This window comes from Phyllobates terribilis, unplaced genomic scaffold (assembly GCF_046119375.1).
Source record: "Phyllobates terribilis strain yellow unplaced genomic scaffold, ASM4611937v1 Scaffold_5__5_contigs__length_657084704, whole genome shotgun sequence".
Lineage (NCBI taxonomy): Eukaryota > Metazoa > Chordata > Amphibia > Anura > Dendrobatidae > Phyllobates > Phyllobates terribilis.
In genome coordinates, this window is record NW_027362765.1 from 573,894,509 (window position 1) to 573,918,822 (window position 24,314).

General features: G+C 46.2%; 1 protein-coding gene across 2 annotated transcripts in view; it reads left to right on the forward strand.

Moving 5' to 3' along the window:
- Positions 1-23,366: 23,366 nt before the first annotated feature.
- NCOA4 (nuclear receptor coactivator 4) overlaps positions 23,367-24,314 on the forward strand; it is a 30,494-nt gene continuing 29,546 nt past the window's right edge. For both annotated transcript variants that reach the window (XM_073685953.1, XM_073685955.1), the window contains exon 1: positions 23,367-23,522. The gene's annotated coding sequence lies outside the window, so the exon portion shown is untranslated. The remainder of the gene's footprint in view (positions 23,523-24,314) is intronic.

The window sequence follows — 24,314 nt, forward strand, 5'->3', positions numbered from 1 at the left end:
CTTCCAAAACGGAGTCCAATGCAGCAATCACAACACCTTCTTGTAAAATGCTCCCCTCCTCCTCAGCACCGACCATGGGAGAAAAGCTGCGAGACAAAGCATCAGCTTTAACATTCTTGGTACCCGGGATGTAAGTAACGGAAAAATTAAACCGCGAGAAAAAAAGTGCCCACCTAGCCTGACGGGCATTCAAGCGCTTGGCAGCATCAAGATAGATCAGATTTTTATGATCAGTGAAAACCTGAATGGGAAATTCAGCACCTTCCAAGAGATGACGCCAGTGTTCAAATGCGAGTTTAATAGCCAGCAATTCCCGATTACCAATATCGTAATTAAGTTCAGTCTCAGAAAATTTTTTTGAAAAAAAAAGCACAGGGATGTACTCCATCCTTGTTTTTCTGAGACAACACCGCACCGACCCCCACCGAAGAAGCATCAACCTCAACCAAAAACGGCTTGGTCACATCAGGCTGCATAAGGATGGGAGCAGAGCTGAACCTCTCCTTTAGAAACACAAAAGCTTCAATGGCCTCAGTAGTCCACTGAACCGCATTAGCACCTTTCCTGGTGAGATCGGTCAGTGGTTTGACAATAATAGAAAATTTTTTAATCAATTTTCTGTAATAATTGGCGAAACCCAAAAACCTCTGTATCGATTTCAAACCAATAGGCCTAGGCCATTCCTGAACCGCCTGAACCTTCACAGGGTCCATCTCAAAGCCCTCGCTGGAGATAATGTATCCCAAAAAACTAATTCTCTGTACAGCGAACTCACATTTCTCCAGCTTAGCAAAAAGCGAATTGTCAATTAATAACTGTAATACCTCACGTACGCTCCGCCAATGAGACTCCAGATCCAGTGAATAAATCAAAATGTTATCCAAATACACAACTACATTTTTGACGATCAAAGGTCTAAGGATGTCATTAATAAGATTCTGAAAAAATGCTGGAGCATTGGTAAGACCAAAAGGCATAATCAGATTCTCAAAATGACCCACAGGAGTGTTAAAAGCAGTCTTCCATTCATCACCCTCCTTCATGCGCAACAAATTGTATGCCCCCCGGAGATCAATTTTAGAGAACCACTTGGCCCCCACTAACTGGTTAAACAAATCAGGAATCAATGGCAGTGGGTAAGGATTGCGTACAGTAATTTTATTAATCTCACGAAAATCCAGACAAGGACGTAAACCACCGTCCTTTTTTTTAACAAAAAAAATCCAACAGCCACAGGAGACTTGGAAGGCCTAATGTGACCGGCGGCCAAGCTTGTCTGTAAGTATTCCTCCAAAGCCTTTCTCTCAGGAATAGTAAGATTAAATAAACGACTTTTAGGAAGAGTCGCTCCAGGGACAAATTCAATGGTACAATCGTAGTCTTTATGGGGAGGCAAAATTTGTGACTCCTCCTCAGAAAAAACTCTCCAAAAATCCTGAATAGGTACAGGTAATTCCCCTTTTTCCACCGCAGCAATACGTCCGTTACAATACTTGTCATAACACTTAGGGCTCCAGGACTTAATTTCATTGGTAGACCAATCCAGTACAGGATTGTGCAATTTTAACCAGGGTAACCCCAAAATTACTGGAGAAGGCAAATTATTTAATACTACCAAATCCAAATTTTCTTGGTGAATACCATTAATAGTGAGGGGAAATTCACAGACCTTGTGAGTAACACTCTTCAAGGGGGAGCCATCGACAGAAACCACAGCAATAGGGGATGACAAAGGTTTGGGTTTTAATTTAAGTTTTTCCAAGAATCCTCCATCAATCACATTCAGAGTAGAACCACAATCCACAAATATCCGAAATTCAATTAATTCTTCCTGAGCAGCAGTAGTAGCAGAAAGAAATACCCCCTTAGTATTTAAACAGGCAATACGGGCGTAACTGATCTTTTTTTTTTCTTTGTTCATGCGAAGCACACAGTTCTTAATAAAATGGTCAGATTTCCCGCAATAAAAGCACAAACCTTCAGAAGATCTGCGGTCTTTTTTCCTGAGAGCGGGGTGCCATCGCCCCAATCTCCATCGGCTCTCCAATGTCATTACAGACCCTCTCAAGACTAGGAACTGACATGGCAGAGGATTTACTCTCATTAACCCCTTCAGGACCCAGCCTATTTTGACCCTAAAGACCTTGGCATTTTTGTCAATTCTGACCAGTGTCCCTTTACGAAGTAAAAACTCTGGAACACTTCAACGGATCCTAGCGATTCTGAGATTGTTTTTTCGTGACATATTGGGCTTCATGTTAGTATTAAATTTAGGTCGATAATATTTGCGTTTATTTGTGAAAAAATCAAAAATATGGGAAAAATTTTGAAAATTTTGCAATTTTCAAATTTTGAATTTTTATTCTGCTAAACTAGAGAGTGATGTGACACAAAATAGTTAATAAATAACATTTCCCACATGTCTACTTTACATCAGCACAATTTTTGAAAAAAAAAAAAATTTTTGGTAGGAAGTTAGAAGGGTTCAAAGTTCATCAGCAAATTTTCTTTTTTCCAGCAAAATTTGCAAAGCCATTTTTTTTAGTGACCACATCACATTTGAAGTCCCTTTGAGGGGTGTACATGACAGAAAACACCCAAAAGTGACACCATTCCAAAAACTGCACCCCTCAAGCTACTCAAAACTACATTCAAGAAGATTATTAACCCTTCAGGTGCATCACAGGAACTAAAGCCACATGGAAGAAAAAAATGAACATTTTTATTTTTCTAACAAAAATTTTCTTTTAGCCTAAATTTTTTAATTTTCACATGGGTAACAGGATAAAATGCATCCTAAAATTTGTTGGTCAATTTCTCCTTAGTACACTGATACCTCATATGTGGTCATAAACCACTGTTTGGGCACACGGCAGGGCTCAGAAGGGAAGGAGCGCCATTTTACTTTTTGAATGGAAAATTAGCTCCAAAAGTCAAATTGCGCTCCTTCTCTTCTGAGCCCTGTCATGTGCCCAAACAGTGGTTTACGACCACATATGAGGTATCAGTGTACTCAGGAGAAATTGACCAATACATTTTAGGATGCATTTTATCCTGTTACCCATGTGAAAATTAAAAAATTTAGGCTAAAAGAAAATTTTTGTGAAAAAAAAAGTACTTTTTTGTTTTCACAGATCATTTTGTGAAGCACCTGGGGGTTCCAAGTGCTCACTATGCATCTAGATAGGTGCCTTGGGGGGTCTAGTTTCCAAAGTGGGGTCACTTGTGGGGGAGCTCCACTGTTTAGGCACATTAGGGGCTCTCCAAACGCAACATGGTGTCCGCTAACAATTTGAGCCGATTTTCCATTCAATTTGTTAGCGGACACCATGTCGCGTTTGGAGAGCCGCTGTGTGGCCAAACATTGGAGCTCCCCCACAAGTGACCCCATTTTGGAAACTAGACCCCCCAAGGCACCTATCTAGATGCACAGTGAGCACTTGGAACCCCCAGGTCATTCACAAATTAATCCGTAAAAATAAAAAAGTGTTTTTTTTTCCACTTTTTCATTTTTATGAATCAATTTGTGAAGCACCTGGGGGTTCCAAGTGCTCACTATGCATCTAGATAGGTGCCTTGGGGGGTCTAGTTTCCAAAATGGGGTCACTTGTGGGGGAGCTCCAATGTTTGGGCACACAGCGGCTCTCCAAAAGCAACATGGTGTCCGCTAACAAATTGTCGGCTCAAATTGTTAGAAGACACCATGTTGTGTTTGGAGAGCCGCTGTGTGGCCAAACATTGGAGCTCCCCCACAAGTGACCCCATTTTGGAAACTAGACCCCCCAAGGCACCTATCTAGATGCATAGTGAGCACTTGGAACCCCCAGGTCCTTCACAAATTAATCCGTAAAAATAAAAAAGTGTTTTTTTTTCCACTTTTTCATTTTTATGAATCAATTTGTGAAGCACCTGGGGGTTCCAAGTGCTCACTATGCATCTAGATAGGTGCCTTGGGGGGTCTAGTTTCCAAAATGGGGTCACTTGTTGGGGAGCTCCAATGTTTGGGCACACAGCGGCTCTCCAAAAGCAACATGGTGTCCGCTAACAAATTGTCGGCTCAAATTGTTAGAAGACACCATGTTGCGTTTGGAGAGCCGCTGTGTGGCCAAACATTGGAGCTCCCCCACAAGTGACCCCATTTTGGAAACTAGACCCCCCAAGGCACCTATCTAGATGCATAGTGAGCACTTGGAACCCCCAGGTCCTTCACAAATTAATCCGTAAAAATAAAAAAGTGTTTTTTTTTCCACTTTTTCATTTTTATGAATCAATTTGTGAAGCACCTGGGGGTTTCAAGTGCTCACTATGCATCTAGATAGGTGCCTTGGGGGGTCTAGTTTCCAAAATGGGGTCACTTGTTGGGGAGCTCCAATGTTTGGGCACACAGGGACTCTCCAAACGCAACATGGTTCCAATTTGTTAGTGGACACCATTGTGTAGTGTATGTCAGGTTGGTGTGCGGTGTGGTATATTGTAGTGTATACACCACACACACACACACACACACTACAACACACACACCAACCTGACATAGCCTACTAAGCTGAGTACGCCCTAGACTGGGATGAGTGGGACGGGCGGGACATTTTGTGTGCTGTGTGCGTGTGTAAAAAAAAAAAAAAAAAAATCGAAACTTTATTATAGTGTGAGTGTACGTGTGTGTGTGCTTGGTGTAACCTTCTGCAGTCACGTGTGGGGGCTGTCAGGCGTAGGGGGCTGTCAGGCGTAGGGGGCTGTCAGGCGTAGGGGGCTGTCAGGCGTAGGGGGGCTGTCAGGTGTACGGGGGCTGTCAGGCGTAGGGGGGCTGTCAGGTGTACGGGGGCTGTCAGGCGTACGGGGCTGTCAGGCGTAGGGGGGGGGCTGAAGAGATGGAGGAGCCAGCAGCTGCAGCAAGGGGGGTGATCACTGGGGCAGGAGCCGGCAGTAGCAAGGGGGGTGATCACTGGGGCAGGAGCCGGCAGCAGCAAGGGGGGTGATCACTGGGGCAGGAGCCGGCAGCAGCAAGGGGGGTGATCACTGGGTTTGCGGGGGGGGGGGGATGATCACTGGGATGGGGGGGTGCACACTGGGGATGGGGAGTGAACACTGGAGACAGGGGGGGTGAACACTGGGGACAGGGGGGGTGAACACTGGGGGGGTGAACACTGGGGTCAGGGGGGGTGAACACTGGGGACAGGGGGGTGAACACTGGGGACAGGGGGGGTGAACACTGGGGACAGGGGGGGTGAACACTGGGGACAGGGGGGGTGAACACTGGGGGAGGGGTGATTATTGGGAGGTGGGGGGTGATATCACTGGGACTGGGGGATGGTGGGTTTGATCACAGGAGCAGGGCATTTACACTGAGCCTGCTGCTGCTGTGATCACAGTCCACCGGCTGTCAGAAGGAGAGCAGCAGCCGGTGGATGAAGACGTGGGAGAGGGAGCAGAGGGAGCGGAGGTCGGGGTGCAGGTATGAAAGTGGAGGGGGGGTCGGGGGTGGAGGGGGGGGCAGGGTGGAGTGGAGGGGGGGTCGGGGGGGAGCGGGGGCAATACTACCTGATGCAGATCAGCGGCGGCAGCAGGCGATCAGCGGCGGCAGCAGGCGATCCACGGGGGGGCAGCTGCAGAGGGTCCACGGGGGGGCAGCAGCAGAGGGTCCACAGGAGGCAGCAGCAGAGGGTCCACAACGGCCGGCACCCGATCCATGGACGGGCAGTTGCGGCCATCATTAAAAACTCCCTCCACATCTGATTGGGGCTAGTATCCATGTGACGCTAGCCCCCAATCAGATCTGGGGGGAGGGGGGGACAGAGGTGACACTCCCCCCAGCCAATGGCTGATGCTGTAAGCATCAGGCCATGCCCAGATTTAAATATTACACCAATTTTCATTGGTGAAATATTTAATTCATACCGATTGGCAGTTTCATTAAAAGTGAAAATGAAACAGCCAATCGGAGGGGTCCCAGGCACGGGGGGGTTAATCCACCCCCCGGGGGGTCGACTTCAGGATGTCCAGTTGCAGTAGCAACTGTGACACCTGAGCGACCCCGCTCGCAGGCGCTGCAGGGGGTCTTTCCCTCCATGTCACAGACGCTGTGACATGGGTCGGGAACGAACTGTTTTCCATGTCACAAACGGTGTGACACGGGTCGGGAAGGGGTTAACCCTTGCATGCAGTCTCCTGTCCACCCGTATAGCTAATTGCATTGCCTCCTGCAAGTTTCCAGGTGTGGGATAAGCAATCAGCAAATCCTTAACCCTTTCACCTAGCCCCGCAAGAAACAAACTTTTCAAAGCTGAATCGTTCCACCCCACCTGGGCAGACCACCGACAGAAGTGAGAACAATATTTTTCCACATTACCTGATCCCTGCCTCAAACGTCTCAATTCAGTCTCAGCTGATGAGACACGATCAGGATCATCATACAACAAACCCAAAGCAGAAAAAAAACTATCCACTGATCTAAAGCAGGGATCACTTGGTTGGAGAGAAAAGGCCCATCCCTGAGGTTCTTTGCGCAAAAGTGACATTATGAACCCTATGCGCTGTGATTCATCACCAGAGGATCCGGGTCTCAAATGAAAATACAACAAACAAGCATTTTTAAAGGAAAAAAACTCTTGCTGATCACCAAAAAATAAATCAGGCAAACGTACCTTTGGCTCCACAAAATGTGCTCCAGAACAGCTACTCACGTGTTGTTGGAGCTCGGCCACCTCCAGAGAGAGTCCCTGCAGGCGTTCAGCCAAATCCTGAACCGACACCATGATGGAAACTGGAGGTCTTTCCTTAGAGATATTTTTGGGCTGAACTTACTGTTATGATCTGCTACAAACACTAAGGAAAGAAAGGAGATCTGTCCCTACAACAGAACTAAGCTAGATCCCTACGATGTAACGGGGAACCTGATCCTGCGATCAGACCCGCTAAAGTCCTCGGCTAGTCTGTACGAAGACCTATAGATGCAAGGAAGAGATCCCTACAAGAACTTGGGACTGGGATAAAGTTGGACACCTCCTAGCAGAGATTGTAGTAGTAAAAGACAAACACACAACATAGAACATAAAGGTCCGAAGACCTAGCTAAACTAACTGAGAAAGGTAACTAAGCACCAGGCTAGCTTAAGAGTAGAGATTACAATGAAGTCCAGCAAGGCCAGGAGGGCGGAGCAGGACTAAATAGGCAAAAAGGTCATGTGACCAGCAAGATAGAAAAAACCTAACAGGAGAGTTCTAACAGTGGGCACCCTCTTAGAATCAAGAGTAGTAGAAAGTAGAAGAGAAGAGAGAGGAGGCGGGGAGCAGAGGCTCTGCACGGGCTCTGCTCCGCAGGCAGGCCAAGTCTTAAGGCCTGGTCCTGGAGGAGAAGGAAGGAAGGGAGAAGAATGGAGGAAGCTCTAGGAGAAGACTGAAGGGACCCCTGGGGTGCGGACCGGCCAGCCGCCACCGCACGCCCGCCGCTACCAGAGTAGGGGGGGTCAGGCCAAGAAAAGGGAACCGGATCCCTCATCTAGTGGAGGAGAGCAACTACCCTCAGCTAGTAACCGGAGGCCGCGGCATTGCAGGTGTTACGGCTCCCCACTACACCCAGAAGGCACCATATAGGACCCAGGGAAACGGGACATACGTTTGCCCGCCAAGGCCCGAGGCAGCTGGACAGAAACGTGGTCACTTGTGGGGTACGACAGGCCAGAGAAAGGACACACGAAGGGGGTCTTGAAAAGCACTCCAAAGGTACCTGGGAGTTGGCCGAGCCCCTCACCTGGTGAGCACAGTACGACGTGGGCAGCCATTACCTGCAGAAGTGGCTTGGAGTGTAAAACTGTGAGTAAAGACCCTGGACTGCATCACTGGACTCTGAGTCATTACTGCTGCTCCTGCGCACCATCACCCCCACCATCTGCACTCACTGCCCTGAGGCTATACTCCTCCCGTGGGGAGTTATACTACCCCCTCCTGCGCACACAACATCAGCCTCAGCATTCTGCTAGCAGTGGCGGTTCTCAGTGACCGCAATCCACGGGTGGCGTAGTCGGACATTTAATCATAATAAACACATAAATAGACTGCCACTGGTTTGACCACCCTGAGCCACGGGACCGGGTCGCCGCCACGGAGACTACAACCCCCAGCGTTACACAGAGACTTGGCTCTGGGTATTCCCCTCTCACACAAGGCCCAGGGGCGCGTCACCTGCATGGGACTTTAACTCTCTAACTTTTTAGAACTCTTATCGCTGGTATAATGCAATGTACCAGCACTGCAATGCATTATACCTGTCAGTGTTACACTGACAGGAGCCTCTGACCATGCACCAGGTATGGTGTAAGCAGGCCACTGTAGCTGGCAGACCTGGAGGTCGTCATGGCAATGATCGGGCCCTCGCAATGACGTCGCTGGGGCGCCTTTCCGAAAGGAGAGGGAGCCCCCCTCTCCCAGTCTCCTAAATGCTGCAATAACTATTGATTGATTGGCACCGCTCCTGTCTGTAACATAAGTTAAGCTGTCGGAGATCGCATTGGCACAGCTCCTGTGCCCCGCAGGATCGCCATGATGTACTTATACGTTGAAGATCAGAAACCCCTTCCAGACCGTGACGTATAGGTACGTCAAAGGTCGTGAAAAGGTTATGCATTGAGAGGTGAGGTTTCTTTCATATAGTACCGGCAGGGGATTGACAAGGAAAGGGAGGGAACGTCTCTATGTGAAAAAATTTACTAAATCACCAGGGTTTGTTTAGTCCTTGGGGAATCCAAGGTGTAGGATGAAGTGTGCAAGGAAGGCATACCAATGGACAAGGATGATATTGAGGAGAGGTTAAAGCCCCCGTCTCACATAGCGAGATCGCTAGCGAGATTACTGCTGTGTCACGGTTTTGGTGACGCAACAGCGACCTCACCAGCGATGTCGCTATGTGTGACACTTTGCAACGATCAGGCCCCTGCTGTGAGGTCGCTGATCGCTGCAAAGTGTCCTGGACCAGGCTGGTAACCATGATAAACATCGGGTTACTAGGGGCACACGTGCCCCTAGTAACCCGTTGTTTATCATGGTTACGAGCCTGCTAAAGTGAGCGGTAACCTCCCGCTCACTGTAGCAGAGTGGTAACCATGATAAACAACGGGTTACTAGGAACGCGTGTGCCCCTAGTAACCCGATGTTTACCATAGTTACCAGCCTGCTCCAGCTTCAGCAGGCTCGTAACCAGGAGCAAGACATCGTGGAAAGATTCTTTCCATGATGTCGCTGCTCCCCTGATCGTTGGTGAGCCTGCCTGTTTGACAGCTCACCAGCAACCACATAGCGACGCAGCAACGATCCCTGATAGGTCGTATCGTTGTCGGGATCGTTGCAGCGTCGCTAAGTGTCACGGGGCCTTTAGAAGGTTTTCCAGGGAAGTCATTGTGCATAGAATTCCATATACTATGGCCGTGGTTCATCATTGCCTTTGCTCTTGTTTTTTGTGCTAGTTTTGTGTATTTTGCTCCCTTTTTTGTTTGCATCCAATTCCTTATTCTATTTGCGCCTTTTGAAGTCTATTTTATATCTGCTTGTCTGTGGGGGGGGGGGGGTTGTTTGTTTTTTCTGCTTTGCGGGTGGAGTCTAGTAATTCCTGATGTTTTTGCCTGGTTCATCAATTGCAAGTTTTAAAGGGTAAAAAAATGTAGTGTAACTCCACTCCTGTCCTCCTTCTTGTATTTAGGAGTATGCCAGTATTTTAGAGCCATTTTGGAAAATGCACAACTTTTTGCACTAGAGTCCCAAAAAAAGTTGAAGACAGGAAAAAAGGCAATTTTTGACTTTGTATTGAATTAATATTTGAGTATATAATTTTGAAGAATTTGGCGCCAAAAATTACAAATAATAAAACAAAACAAAGAAAAGTGACTTAAAAATAAAATGCAATTGATGAATCTGGGCCAATATATATTTTCTTCTCGTCCTCCTTGCATCTAATGCTATGGTGTTCATTGGGCAAATGAGATCTAGTTGGAAGGAGGGGGGAATTGAATCCCAAAACCTAGGACTCACCATACTCATAGAATACAGTCTATTATACTGAGTGGACTGGCAGTAAAAACATTTTAACTATCAGAGGCCAAGATGAAGACTGGACTGGCACTACTAAAAGCCAAATCGGCATATTAAAGGATGCAGGGTGTATCTGGAGTGTTACACCCTGAGGCAGCTATAATTTGTATGCAGTGGTGCTCAACAGACCGAGTATTCTTACTTTTCTGGATTTGCTGAAGAACTAACTGTGGTACTTGTCCTGTAACGGTTCTTTATTCGTATATAGCGAGCAAAGGAATCGAAAAGGGTCGGCTATTTAGCGCCTCATCCAGGCTTAGAATTAAAAAGGGTTTTGATGTTACCCCATCGAGTGTTGATATGTCTCACTAGTTCTCTGCCAACGTAGAAGAGGGTGAGAGTGCAATATTGTGTGAAGTCAGATCACAGTCTTGTAACATCTTGTGAGGATCTGGTAACTGTTCTAAATTTTACATGATATAGACAATTTATGGGTAAGATGGAATGCTTTATCTCAGTCTGGGAGATGTAATACATCTGCCTAGTTCCCTGTCACAAGAGGTTACCAAAACCAGGAAAAATTCCTCATGTCAAGGAGTAGTATATGACACAGTAAGGTTTATCAGCTGATGTACACAGACTCTTGAATGGGAGCCATGCACCCTGAGGAGGAATCCCTCCAGAGCATACATTCCAATAGATATTATGCCCATATGTCTGAAGAAACCCATACACCTTAGATACCATTCCAGATCACCCCATGCTTATGAACGCTCAGCTTCATGTGTTTTCACTATGGAGAAGGGAATTAGCTGCTTCTCTGAGAACAAATGAAGTGGACGTTTCAAATTAAACTACTCAATACTTCCCTTCCTCTACATCCTCTGTTGGGTAACAGTCAGGAAGCCCAATGCATGCTATATAGTTGGCGGTTTTAAAAGACTGAAGTCTTATGTTCTTATCTTATGTTAACAGGGCTTTACTCTTCTCATTGATTCATGTCCTGGATGAGCCTTTTCCAGTCTCCCTGCACCCTCTCTCTATTATCAGGATCATTACACAATAGTTAAAAATGCTACTGTAGGGGAAGCTGTGTGTGTGTATTTGTATATATATATTAGTGTGTATGTATATAATCTATATTTATTATGTAGCTTCATAGTACATGGTGAGGTTGTTCAAGCCATCACAGCTGTACGATATTTTGTGCATTTTCTGATGTATTTATAAAGGTGGAAAGAAGAACCTTACACTGTCACAAGTCATCAGAGATCCCACCGCTGTCACCAATTTGTCAGGGGGTGCATCTCTGCTGCCTTCAATCATCTGGACAATTACGCAATTGACTGACGAGTGCAGCTGTTTCCACTACTAGGCCTGTTATTGGTGGAACTCACAGTGAGCGTATGGTATATACACCTCCAGTTCCAAAGCATGGAATATGTGTGTGTGTATATACATATATCACGACACGATCACTGCCAAATCCACAACAACAAAAGAAACTACTAGCTGCCACCACCAATCGTTTAAACAGGTCGATTGGACACCCGTTACAGGTAGCATATGACTTCAGGGGTGCGGTTTACAGAGCAAGAGTAACAGCTATCAAATTTGATATATTTTATCCGGAAAGGTAGGCAGTGTTTATAAAAAATATACAAAGATGATACAAAATGAGAACAAGACAATACGATATATACAACCACATGAAGTAAAAGGGATAACTAAACATAAACTACAAACCCTGTGTCACTGAAATGGCTCAGAGCTTAGCAGAGAGAGGTGGTACTTAGAAAAACTGACAAAGCTACAGCAAGCTGTACCTTTGAGGATTGACAAATGACCAAAACCCAAATGCTGATTTTTGTTAGATCAAGGTTACCCCCACATACTGTTAGAACCCTCCTGTTTGTTTTTTCTATCTTGTGTTTTGCGGTCACGTGACCATCTGCCTTTATATTCCAGCTCCACCCTTCTGGCTGTGCTGGACTTCAGTATTTGACTGTTTCTCTAGCCTGGTGCTTCGGTGCCTTTCTGTCAGTTCGCTTGGTCCTCCTGGGACCTCTAGTACCTTTTTGTCAGTTTGTCTTTTTGTGTTCTGCAACAACTTTTCTGTTTAGGAGGTGTCCCATTTTTGTCCCAGTCCTTAGTTCTTTTAGGGACCCCTCCCTTAATGCTATAGGTCTTCGTTCAGACTAGCCGAGGACAAAGGCGGGTCTGTTCGCTAGGAACAGGCAGCCCGCTACATCGTAGGGATTCAGCTTAGTCTTATTGTAGGGACAGCTTTCCCCTATCTTTCCTTAGTACATGTTGCAGATCATAACAGTAACTCCAGCCAGAAAAAACTAAAAGGAAAGAAATTTGGGGATCAGTATGGCTTCCGTCCAGGATTTTGCTCAACGCCTGCAGGGATTGTCTCTGGAGGTGGCCGAGCTTCAGCAACACGAGTAGCTGTCCTGGTGCGCATTTTGTTGAACCCAAGGGGTAGGACTGCCTGATATTTTTTATGGTAAACAGCAAGATTTTTTTTCCTTTAAAAATGCTTGTTTGTTATATTTTCATTTGAGACAAAGGTCCTCTGGGAATGAATCACAGCGCATTGGTTTTATTATGTCACTTTTGCGCCAGGAACCAGAGGGGTGGGCCTTTTCTCTCCAACCTAATGATCCGTGTTTAAGGTCTGTAGAAAAAAAAATTTATGCTATGGGTCTATTATATGATGATCCTGACCTAGTCTCATCTGCTGAGGCAGAACTCAGGCGTTTGAATCAGGGGTCAGGTGATGTTGAAAATTATTGCACACACTTCAGGAGATGGGCTTCAGAAGTCTTATGGAATGATCCTGCGCTGAAATGTTTATTTCTTGCTGGTCTGAGTGAAAGGGTTAAGGATCTGCTTATTGCTTTCCCCGCACCTGAGACTCTGCAGGATGCCATGCAGTTAGCTGTTTGTGTGGACAGGAGACTGAGGTCCAGGGTGAATGAGGTAAATACTTCAGTAATGTCAGGTCCTAGTCCCCAGAAAATCTGCTCTGATGGCGGAGAACCAATGGAGGTTGGGGCGAAGTCGCTCTCTTCTCAGGAAAGAGACCGGAGGTTCGCAGAGGGATTGTGTCTTTATTGTGGTAAAGCTGACCATTTGATTAAGTATTGTGAGCTTCGTTTAAGTAAAGAAAAAAAAAAGTCAGTTACGCCCGTATAGCTTATTTACGCTCTGCAGGAGTATTTCTTTCTGGGAGTACTACTTTGCAGGAAAATTTGATTGAATTTCAGGTATTTGTGGATTGTGGTTCAACACTTAATGTGATTGATAAAGGGTTTTTGGAAAACCTTAAATTGAAATCCAAACCTTTGTCATCACCTAATTCTGTGATTGCAATTGATAACACTCCCTTGAAATGTATTACTCACAAGGTTGCTGCATTTCCCCTCACTATCAATGGAGTTCACCAAGAAATTTTGGACTTGGTTGTATTAGATAATTTACCCTCTCCGGTCGTTTTAGGATTGCCATGGTTAAAACTGCACAATCTTCTACTGGACTGGTCTACTAATGTGATTAAGTCTTGGAGTCCGAAGTGCTATGATAAATGTTGTAATGGTCGCATTGCGGCTGTGGAAAAAGGGGAATTACCTGTACCTATTCAAGATTTTTGGAGGTTTTTTTCAGAGGAGGAGTAGCAAGTTTTACCTCCTCATAGGGATTATGATTGCGCCATTGAGTTTGTTCCTGGACCTACTCTTCCCAAGAGTCGCTTGTTTAATCTGACTATCCCTGAAAGAAAGGCTTTGGAGGAGTACATACAGACTAAGTCGCCTGTGGCAGTTGGATTTTTCTTTGTTAAAAAAAAGGACGGGGGTTTACGTCCATGTCTGGATTTTCGTGAAATTAATAAGATTACCGTACTCAATGCTTACCCATTGCCGTTAATTCCAGACTTGTTTAACCAGTTGGTGGGGGCCAAGTGGTTCTCTAAAATTGATCTCCGGGGGGCATACAGTTTGTTACGAGTGAAGGAGGGTGATGAATGGAAAACTGCTTTTAACACTTCGGTAGGTCATTTATAGAATCTGGTGATGCCTTATGGTCTTACCAATGCACCTGCATTTTTTCAGAACCTTATTAATGACATCCTGAAACCTTTGATTGGTAAGAATGTGGTGGTGTATTTGGATGACATTTTGATTTATTCACCAGATCTAGAGTCCCATTGGCAGAGTGTATGTGAAGTTTTGCAGTTATTGAGTGATAATTCACTCTTCGCTAAGCTGGAGAAATGTGAGTTCGATGTGCAGAAAATTAGTTTTTTGGGCTACATTGTCTCCAGCGAGGGCTTTGAGATGGACCCGGTGAAGGTTCAGGCTGTACAGGAATGGCCTAGGCCTATTGGTTTGAAATCTATACAGAGATTTTTGGGTTTTGCCAATTATTACAGGAAATTCATTAAGAATTTTTCTGTAATTGTTAAGCCTCTGACCGATCTCACCAGGAAAGGTGCGAATACGGTCCAGTGGACTACTGAGGCCATTGAAGCATTTAAGTATCTCAAAGAGAGGTTCAGTTCTGCCCCTGTCCTTATGCAGCCTGATGAGACCAAGTCATTTTTGGTCGAGGTCGATGCTTCATCGGTGGGGGTCGGAGCAGTTTTGTCTCAGGAGAACGAAGATGGAGTACATCCTTGTGCCTTCTTTTCGAAAAAAATTTCGGAAACCGAACTGAATTATGATGTTGGAAATCGGGAGTTGCTGGCTATTAAACTCGCGTTTGAACATTAACGTAATTTTTTGGAAGGCGCTAGATTTCCTATTCAGGTTTTCACAGATCATAAGAATTTGATCTATATGGATGCTGCCAAGCGCTTGAATGCCCGTCAAGCTAGGTGGGCACTTTTTTTTCTCGGTTTCATTTTTCTGTTACCTATATCCCTGGTACTAAGAATATTAAAGCCGATGCTTTATCTCGCAGCTTCTCTCCTATGGTCGGTGCCGAGGAGGAGAGCATTTTTCAGAAAGGAGTTGTGGTGGCGGCATCGGACTCCGTTTTGGAGAATGGGATTCTGAAAGCTCAGGATGATGCTCCATCTAACACTCCCCATGGGAGGTTGTTCGCGCCTAGAGCCTTTAGGAGAGATTTGTTTGTGGAGTGTCATGAGTCTCGGTTGGCAGGTCATCCAGGAATTTTGGAGACTAAGAGACTTATCAGTCGCAGTTTTTGGTGGCCTGGATGGCAGAAGGAAGTCAGCAAGTGGGTGCGTCAGTGTACTGTGTGTGCTAGGTCAAAGGCTTCACATACTCCTGCTGCGGGGTTGCTTTGCCCTCTGGAGGTTCATAGTGCGCCTTGGACGCATCTCACAATGGATTTTATTACTGATCTTCCTGTGTCCGAGGGTTTTACTGTCATCTAGGTGGCTGTGGACTGTTTTAGTAAGATGTGTCATATTGTTTCTGATAGAGGACCTCAGTTTGTGGCTCGCTTTTGGCATGCTTTTTGTGACAGATTAGGAGTCCATTTGTCATTTTGGTCTGGGTATCCTCCTGAGTCTAATGGACAGACTGAAAGAAAGAACCAGGATGTAGAACAGTTTTTGCCTTGTTTTGTGGCGGACAATCAAGAGGTGTGGTCTGAGTTTCTGCCTCTCGCAGAATTTGCTCTTAACAATCATACATCCTCCTCTGCTGGGTGTTCTCCTTTTTTTTGTTGTACTGGGAGACATCCGTCTTTTGGTTCGTTCTCCAAATTGGGGTCGGCGGTGCCGGAGGAGGAGAGTTTTTCCGGTGATTTGGAGAGAGTTTGGGCTAATGTACGTTGCAACCTTCAAGAGGCTAACAAGAAGTCCAAGAAGTATTTTGACAGGAAATGTAAGGAGGTTTTGTTTACTGTAGGTGACATGGTTTGGTTGTCCTCAAAGAACCTGCGGTTGAGGATTCCCTCTAAAAAAAAACTGGGTCCTAAGTTTGTGGGTCCATTTAAAGTTCTTCAGGTTGTTAACCCGTCTGCTGTTAGGTTGGATGTCCCTACTTCCTGGAAGATTAATCCTGTGTTTCATGTTTCCTTGTTGAAAAAGGCTGATGTATCTGATAGGGACGCCACTGTCACAGTTCCTCCTGTGGTGGAAGACGGCGAATATTAAATTTCTCGTATCTTGAATTCTAGATGGCATAGAGGGAGATTACAGTATCTTGTCTCCTGGAAGGGTTTCTGTCCCGAAGACAACTCCTGGGTAAGGATGGATGATGTCTCTGCTCCTAGGCTTGTTAAAGCTTTCCACAGGTGGTTTCCGGATAGGCTTGGAGGATCTGGAGGATCCTCACAAAAGAGGGGGTACTGTTAGAACCCTCCTGTTTGTTTTTTCCATCTTGTGTTTTGCGGTCACGTGACCATCTGCCTTTATATTCCAGCTCCACCCTTCTGGCTGTGCTGGACTTCTGTGTTTGACTGTTTCTCTAGCCTGGTGCTTCGGTGCCTTTCTCTGTCAGTTCCCTTGGTCCTTCTGGGACCTCTAGTACCTTTTTGTAAGTTTGTCTTTTTGTGTTCTGCAACAACTTCTCTGTTTAGGAGTTGTCCCATTTTTGTCCCAGTCCTTAGTTCGTTTAGGGACCCCTCCCTTAATGCTATAGGTCTTCGTTCAGACTAGCCGAGGACTAAGGCGGGTCTGTTCGCTAGGTACAGGCAGCCCGCTACATCGTAGGGATTCAGCTTAGTCTTACTGTAGAGACAGCTTTCCCCTATCTTTCCTTAGTACATGTTGCAGATCATAACACATACCTCCCCTTGGTGAGCTCATATGGAGGCTGGTTGTGGGATGGGCAAGGTCTTTTAGCAGTTTGAGTTCCCCCAACTTTCAGGGTATCTTTGCCCCTGGAGGTCCCAGGCAGGAGATATTGTTGTCATGTTTCCTATCACGATTTTACCTATTTTTCTATAGAGATGAAACATGGCATCATCCATCAAACCGATATTAAGTTGGAGGTCTTTGGCTGGCCTTACGGTAATGTGAGTGAATGCGTTATGTTTGTCCCTTCGCTAAGACGCCAAAAATATATCACCCATAAATATCGGATCGATGCAAACCCCAATACTCATCATTGACCACTCCAGAAAGTCTGAGATAACTCCTTTGAAAAGAGGAAGCTCTTAACTCGAAAGTGTACTTCTCCGCCTCTGAATATATGAATCCTAGCCTTTTTGGCTGGTTCTCATCAGATTCCTTGTTGTAATTACCTGTTCACAGCAGGAGGCCCTACTTCAATGGAGGTTGAAATGTCAGCTCTTTTTCACTTCCCCAATTATAATTAATCCCATATGTTCAATGTGATTATATGTCCCCTCTCCGGAGATGTCTTTATGGATTTTACAATTTTTCTCTATGACATATAGGCAAACTTTTTTTTTATGCTATATTGAAAAAAGCAGTCAAATACACTTTCCAATACAAACACATGTTGCAAAAATGTTTATTGGACAGGATGTTAGTTATATATGACCACCATTGTAAAAACTATTAGGCCACGGTCACACATTCAGTATTTGAGCCAATACCAGTGGGTGAAAAATACAGAAGTGGTGACGTGTTTCATTTATACTTTTCCTCTGACTGTCCCACTCATGGTTTTGGCTTTTAAATACTGATGTAAAATACTGACCAAGTACTGACAGTGTGAATGTGGCCAAAGGCTTACAGTGCAATAAGCTGTGAATGATATTCTTTAATGAATGAAGTGTGAGCAATATATTAGATGCAATAGGGTCCATGTTTTCCAAAAAAAACTGTCATTTTCAGTCCCACGAACATTATTACAAAAGTTGTAGGGGAGATAAAGGTCTTTTTTTTTTCTTTTTTGCAAATTTTGAACATGAATGTGATTCTCTTTGTTAGTGGTTTTCCCTTTTAACACTCCCATTGACAGAAATTTGAAGTGACATTATTTCAGTCAATTGATGCCTCTTCTGATGTTTGCTTAGGGTGAGGACCTCCAGCTGAAAGTTTTCTATTCCATCATCCTCTGCTCCTTTCAACTCATTATACTTACCAAAAAAATTGGAGAAACCTGTAGGCCCATTGGGTTGGTTTCACACACATGGGGTGGGATGTTTATCATATGCAACATTTTTAAGTGAGCTTTGCTGGAGGCAATGTTGCTATTATTTGTGCCAATTTTATTAAAAGTCACACGGGATTGATACATTTGTTGCATGGCTACATAGGTTTCTTCAGTTTTACTCCACCTTCCTACTGGATTGAAAAAATTTTGCAACTTTCCATTCATAAATACTTTAGGAGGCCCCCATATACTTTAGATGAAAGTTAATATTATTATTATTTATTATTATAGCGCCATTTATTCCATGGCACTTTACATGTGAAGAAGGGGTATACATACAAGAACAATTACAATAATCTTGAACACAATGTGACGGCGACTGGTACAGGAGGAGCGAGGACCCTGCCCGCGAGGGCTCACAGTCTACAAGGGATGGGTGAGGATACAGTAGGTGAGGGTAGAGCTGGTCGTGCAGCATTATTTGTGGAGTGGTGGTTACTGCAGGTTGTAGGCTTGTCGGAAGAGGTGGGTCTTCAGGCTCTTTTTGAAGGTTTCCACGGTCGACGAGAGTCTGATGTGTTGGGGTAGAGAGTTCCAGAGTAGAGGGGAAGCACCGGAGAAATCTTGTATGTGATTGTGGGAGGAGGAGATTAGAGGGGAGTAGAGAAGGACATCTTGTGAGGATCGGAGGTTGCGTGCGGGTATGTAGCGGGAGACTAGGTCAGAGATATATGGAGGAGACAGGTTGTGAATGGCTTTGTATGTCATGGTTAGAGTTTTGAACTGGAGTCTCTGGGCAGTGAAGAGATTGACAGAGAGGAGAGGCCGGGGAATAGCGGGGGGACAGGTGGATTAGTCGGGCAGCAGAGTTTAGGATAGATTGGAGGGGTGCAAGAGTGTTGGAAGGGAGGCCACAGAGCAGGAGGTTGCAGTAGTCAAGGCGGGAGATGATGAGGGCGTGCACTAGTGTTTTTGCAGATTCATGGTTAAGGAATGTGCGGGTACGGGAGATATTTTTGAGTTGGAGTCAGCAGGAAGTGAAAAGGGCTTGGATATGTGGTTTGAAGGAGAGTTCAGAGTCCAGGGTTACCCCAAGGCAGCGAGCCTGAGGGACTGGGGACAGTGGGCAGCCATTGACTATGATGGATAGGTCAGTTGGGGGGTTGAATGACATGGCGGAAAGATGATGAATTCTGTTTTGTCCATGTTAGGTTTTAGAAATCTAGCAGAGAAGAAGGATGAAATAGCAGACAGGACATTGTGGGATTTTGGTTAGTAAGGAGGTGATATCAGGTCCAGAGAGGTAGATCTGTGTGTCGTCAGCATAGAGGTGATAATGAAAGCCATGAGACTCTATGAGCTGTCCCAGGCCTAAGGTGTAGATGGAGAAGAGCAGGGGTCCTAGAACTGAACCTTGGGGGACACCGACAGATAGGGGGTGAGATGAGGAGGTGGTCTGTGAGTGAGAGACACTGAATGTCCTGTCTGTTAGATATGAGGAGATCCAGGATAGGGCCAAGTCTGTGATGCCGAGAGATGAGAGAGTTTTTAGTAAGAGGGAATGGTCCACCGTGTCGAAGGCAGATGACAGGTCTAGGAGGAGGAGGACAGAATAGTGTCGCTTAGATTTGGCGGTTAGTAGGTCGTTGGTAACTTTGGTCAGTGCAGTTTCAGTAGAATGGTGCGGTCGGAAACCAGATTGTAGGCGGTCGAAGAGGGAGCAGGAGGAGAGGTGGGAGGACAGCTCAGAATGGACGTGTTGTTCCAGTAGTTTTGAGGCATAGGGGAGAAGTGATATGGGGCGATAGCTAGACAGAGAGGATGGGTCAAGGGAGGGCTTTTTGAGGATGGGTGTGATTGAGGCATGTTTGAAGCATGAGGGGAAGACACCAGTTGTTAGTGACAAGTTGAAGAGGTGGGCTAGGGCTGGGATGAAGATAGTGGTAAGGTTTGGGATGAGGTGGGACGGGATTGGGTCAAGTTTACAGGTGGTGAGGTGTGATTTGGAGAGTAAAGAGGAAAGTTGATCTTCCGTAATGGTGGAGAATGTGGTTTTGGAGGAGGAGGGTTGAGTAGGTGTGGGGAGGGGATGTGGGGGCTTTAGGTAAAAGCTTTGTCTGATGGTGTCAATCTTCTGTTTGAAGAATGAGGCAAAGTCTTCGGCTGAAATAAGAGGAGAGGAAGGAGGCACTGGGGGACGGAGGAGAGAATTGAAGGTGTTGAATAGTTGTTTGGGGTTGTGAGACAGGGAGGAAATGAGAGATGAGAAGTATGTTTGTTTTGCTGCAGTGAGTTTGGACTTGAAGGTAGTGAGGGACTGTTGGAATGCGATGAAGTGCTCATTGGAGTGGGACCTTTTCCATCTACGCTCAGCAACCCTGGAGGCCCGTCGCAGTTCTTTAGTTAGGCTGGTGTGCCAGGGTTGTCTGTTGATTGTGCGAGCTTTGGTATGTGTGAGGGGGGTGACTGAATCGAGAGCTGCAGCTGTTGTGGTGTTGTATAAAGTGGCAGCAACATCTGCATCATGTAAGGAACTAATGTCGGTAAGAGGGAGAAGGGATTCAGAGAGTGAGTGTAGGTCAAGGTGTTTAAGATTTCTGCGAGGGTATGCAAGTTTGTGGAGTGGGGATTGTTGCCCTGGAGAGGAGAGGGAAGAGAATGTAAGTAGGTTGTGGTCAGAGAGAGGGAGAGGTGAGTTAGAGAGGTTAGATAGGGAACAGAGGCGGGTGAAGATTAGGTCCAGCGTGTGGCCGTCTTTGTGGGTGGGTGTGGAAGACCACTGGGTAAGACCAAAGGAGGAAGTGAGGGATAGAAGCTTAGAGGCAGCTGAGAGGGAAGTGTCAATGGGGATGGTGAAGTCGCCCATGAGGATAGTGGGGATGTCAACGGAGAGGAAATGAAGTAGCCAAGTGGTGAAGTGGTCAAAGAAAGTGGTGGCTGATCCTGGGGGGCGGTAGATGACAGCCAGTAGGAGGTTGGAGGGGGAGTAGATGCGCACGCAGTGCACTTCAAAAGAGGGGAGAGTAATTGAGGGCGGCAGTGGGATACGGGTGAAGGAGCAGTTTTCTGAGAGGGGAAACCTATTCCTCCACCGTGCTTGCCGGTGGGGCAGGGGGTATGGGAGAGGTGAAATCCGCCGTACGAAAGTGCAGCAGGAGAGGCCGTGTCAGAGGGGGTGAGCCAGGTTTCAGTGATGCCAAGGAAGGAAAGCTTGTTGGTGATGAAGAGGTCATGAATGTAGGAAAGTTTGTTGCAGACGGAGCGAGCGTTCCATAGAGCTCCTGTTAGGGGGATTGGGGAAGCGGGGGCTGGGCGGATGGGTATAAGGTTAGAAGGGTTACGAGAGTTTGGGATAGATCGTGGGTAGGAGGTGGAAGTGACTGTGGGGATGTGGTGAGGAGGGCCAGGATTTGGAGAGATGTCGCCGGCAGTGAGGAGGAGCAGAGAAAGCGTTAATAGGTGGGAGCAGGAGAGGGCATGAGGTGGCTGTCTGTGTTTGGAGGCAAAGGATTGTATGTTGAGGAATAGCTCTGAGGAGGAGGTGAGATGGGTGGGGAGAATGGAGGGAGAGATGAAGAGTTCCTTACTAGGTGTAGGGATTAGGGGTGGTTGTAAGAAGTGAAGGATTAAGGGGGTGAGAGTGAAAACAAAGACAAACATTGTTTACTGTGACTTAGTATCCAGTTACCTTCAGTTCACTTCAGATTCAATTCAGAATTAATTCATATTTCTCACACTTCAGCTAATGGACACTTAAGGTGATGGACACAGACTGACAGACTTGGCCAGACTCGCTGATTCGGAAAGGCTGGCTGACCATCTGATGTGAATTGTGGCCTCGCGACTCCCCCCCCCCCCCCCCCCAATGTTGGCGACAAAATGATCAGGATGATGGCATTTTAACAACCTTTTTGTTTCTGCAGATATAAGGCTCTAAAATAATGATGAATCCAGGCTTGTGTTCGAGAAGTTTCAGACAGAGGTAAAAATATAAGAGTCTCATATTTATCAGTAGTGTAAATGCAGCACTTTAAGAGATGCTAAAAAATGATGCACAAAAAGGGAGATTTCTGTCACATTTATAAAGGGTCTGAAGGTGGGTGGTATGTGTGTTTTTGTAAAATACACCAAATTTCCAAAAGCTATGCTCTAGTTATTGGCTTAAAATTGCTGTAAAATTAAGCCAACTACTAGTAGGTGGTATGAAGTTTAGTTTTTGCTTCCTTGCACCAGGTCACTTGGTCCAAAAGATTTCCTAAAGACTCAGTCTAGTTTACGTACGCACTTTGTTAAATGGCATATTAAAGGGCATGTCTGGCTTTTCACTGTGACTGCAGACTTGTGACAACAGGCGGTGAGCACACTGTCAGGATTCACTGGTATAGCTGGTGAGAGCAGACAGTTACATTCCAACTAGACATACCTAGCTTCTCTCAATACAAGTGAACTGAGCAGGACCAGGCACGTGTGGTCCGCACATGACCGCAAGTATGGAAGTGCAATATCTGCGGTCACGTGACCGCTCGCTCTCACAGGCAGTACCAGTGAATCCTGACAGTGCGCGCACTGAACACTGTCAGGATTCCGAAGTTCTTTTATTGGAAGAACGGACAACCCCTTTAAATGCCCATTTATATTAACCAGTACAAATTATCAGCATGTGTAACTTCCGAATGCTTGTGTCTGTTGAGTGGATCGTTCATGTCGGCACTAAAATCATCATCATGGTCGGCTCATCATCCTCTGCAAACAGGAGACAACATGATAATCTATGTGCAGAGAATTCTGGTTGGCCAATCCTATTAGCCTTCAGCCTCTCATCGGCCTTTGATGTATTGGTCAGAGGTGGCATGGCGGGAGTATACAGTGGGCTCAGGGGCCCCGCCTGTTATATACTGGGCGAGCGAGCGCTGGCCGTTACATCTGCCTCTGACAGCAGTGACCCGAGTGGAGCTCTCATCACTGCCGTTTAACCAATCACTGATAGAGGCATTTAAATGGCTTTTTTTTTTTTTGCCGGTGAGCCCACGGGCACTGGCTCCTCCCATCACTAGAACAACCCCCGCGCGACCCAAGGAGCAAACGGGTGACCATGGATGGCATCATAGACCTGAAGTGCAACCTCCACCTAGAGGTCATATCAGACCAGCATACTGCAGTAGTGCAGCCATTACTATATACAATATCATCAGCTTCATCCATGAGCCCATCGAACCTCACTATCTGTGCTGCTTACACTACAGGAACTATCACTCTGTAATATACTGTCTCCAACCACCAGGTGGCAGCACGGGAGGACCGAGCGTCACGGACATCTCTAATCTCGCGAGATTTCCGCCCTCTCTTTCTTTTCTCCACCCGGCGTGCATACGCACCATACGGGTAACGGGACTCCCGGTCTCGGTCCCCGGGGCGGATTGTTAGTAGTAGTGGGAGATCGGTGTGTTGCTGAAACCAAGCGGTGAGTGACAACCTAACTGCTGGCTCTAAGAATGACCTGAATAACGACCTAGTGCCGCCGATCTAGGACATTGTCCGCCCTTCCGCGCAGGATTACATGTGCGCATGTGTGCTGGTGCTAGGGGTCCCTGAAGGGGTTAGTGAGCGGCGGGTGGCGGCTCTCCGCGTTACATAACTAGTATGGCGTGCAGTACTAGTGAGCAGCCCGGCTGATACATGGCGTCCCCTCGCTCTTCTCCGCAGGCCTGAGGTCACACATCACTTCTGTACTTCAGGTCCCATTCACCATGTACAATAGTTACAGCATTGTCTGTCTTGTCTTTGTGCACTGGGGTGTTATATACCATAGTCCTCCAGGGGGCGCACGATGAAAAGTACAAGTGCCTTCACCTGTGTGCCCACTATGCGTTTTTCAAGCGTTTTTGCTGTGGAATTTCCGCAGCGAAAACGCTTAAAAAACACTTGGTAATACGTGCCCCATGGTCCCCAATGATAATCCGCATGTGCTGTGGAAATTTCCGCTGCGGATTATCATTGCGGAAAAATCCGCAGCATCTCCATTAATTTTGCGGACACGCAGCGTTTTTGCCACTATTGACTTGCTTAATATCCGCATGACTACATGTGCACATGCGGATATCACACGGTTCAATGTGCGGATGATACCCGGGTCTGGAGAAGAAGAGACTCTCATTCAGACCTGGGTACCATAGAACCTGTAAAAAAAGAAAAAGAATTTAAAATAAAAAATATACATTATACTCACCTTCCGATGGCCCCCGGTCTCCTGTAC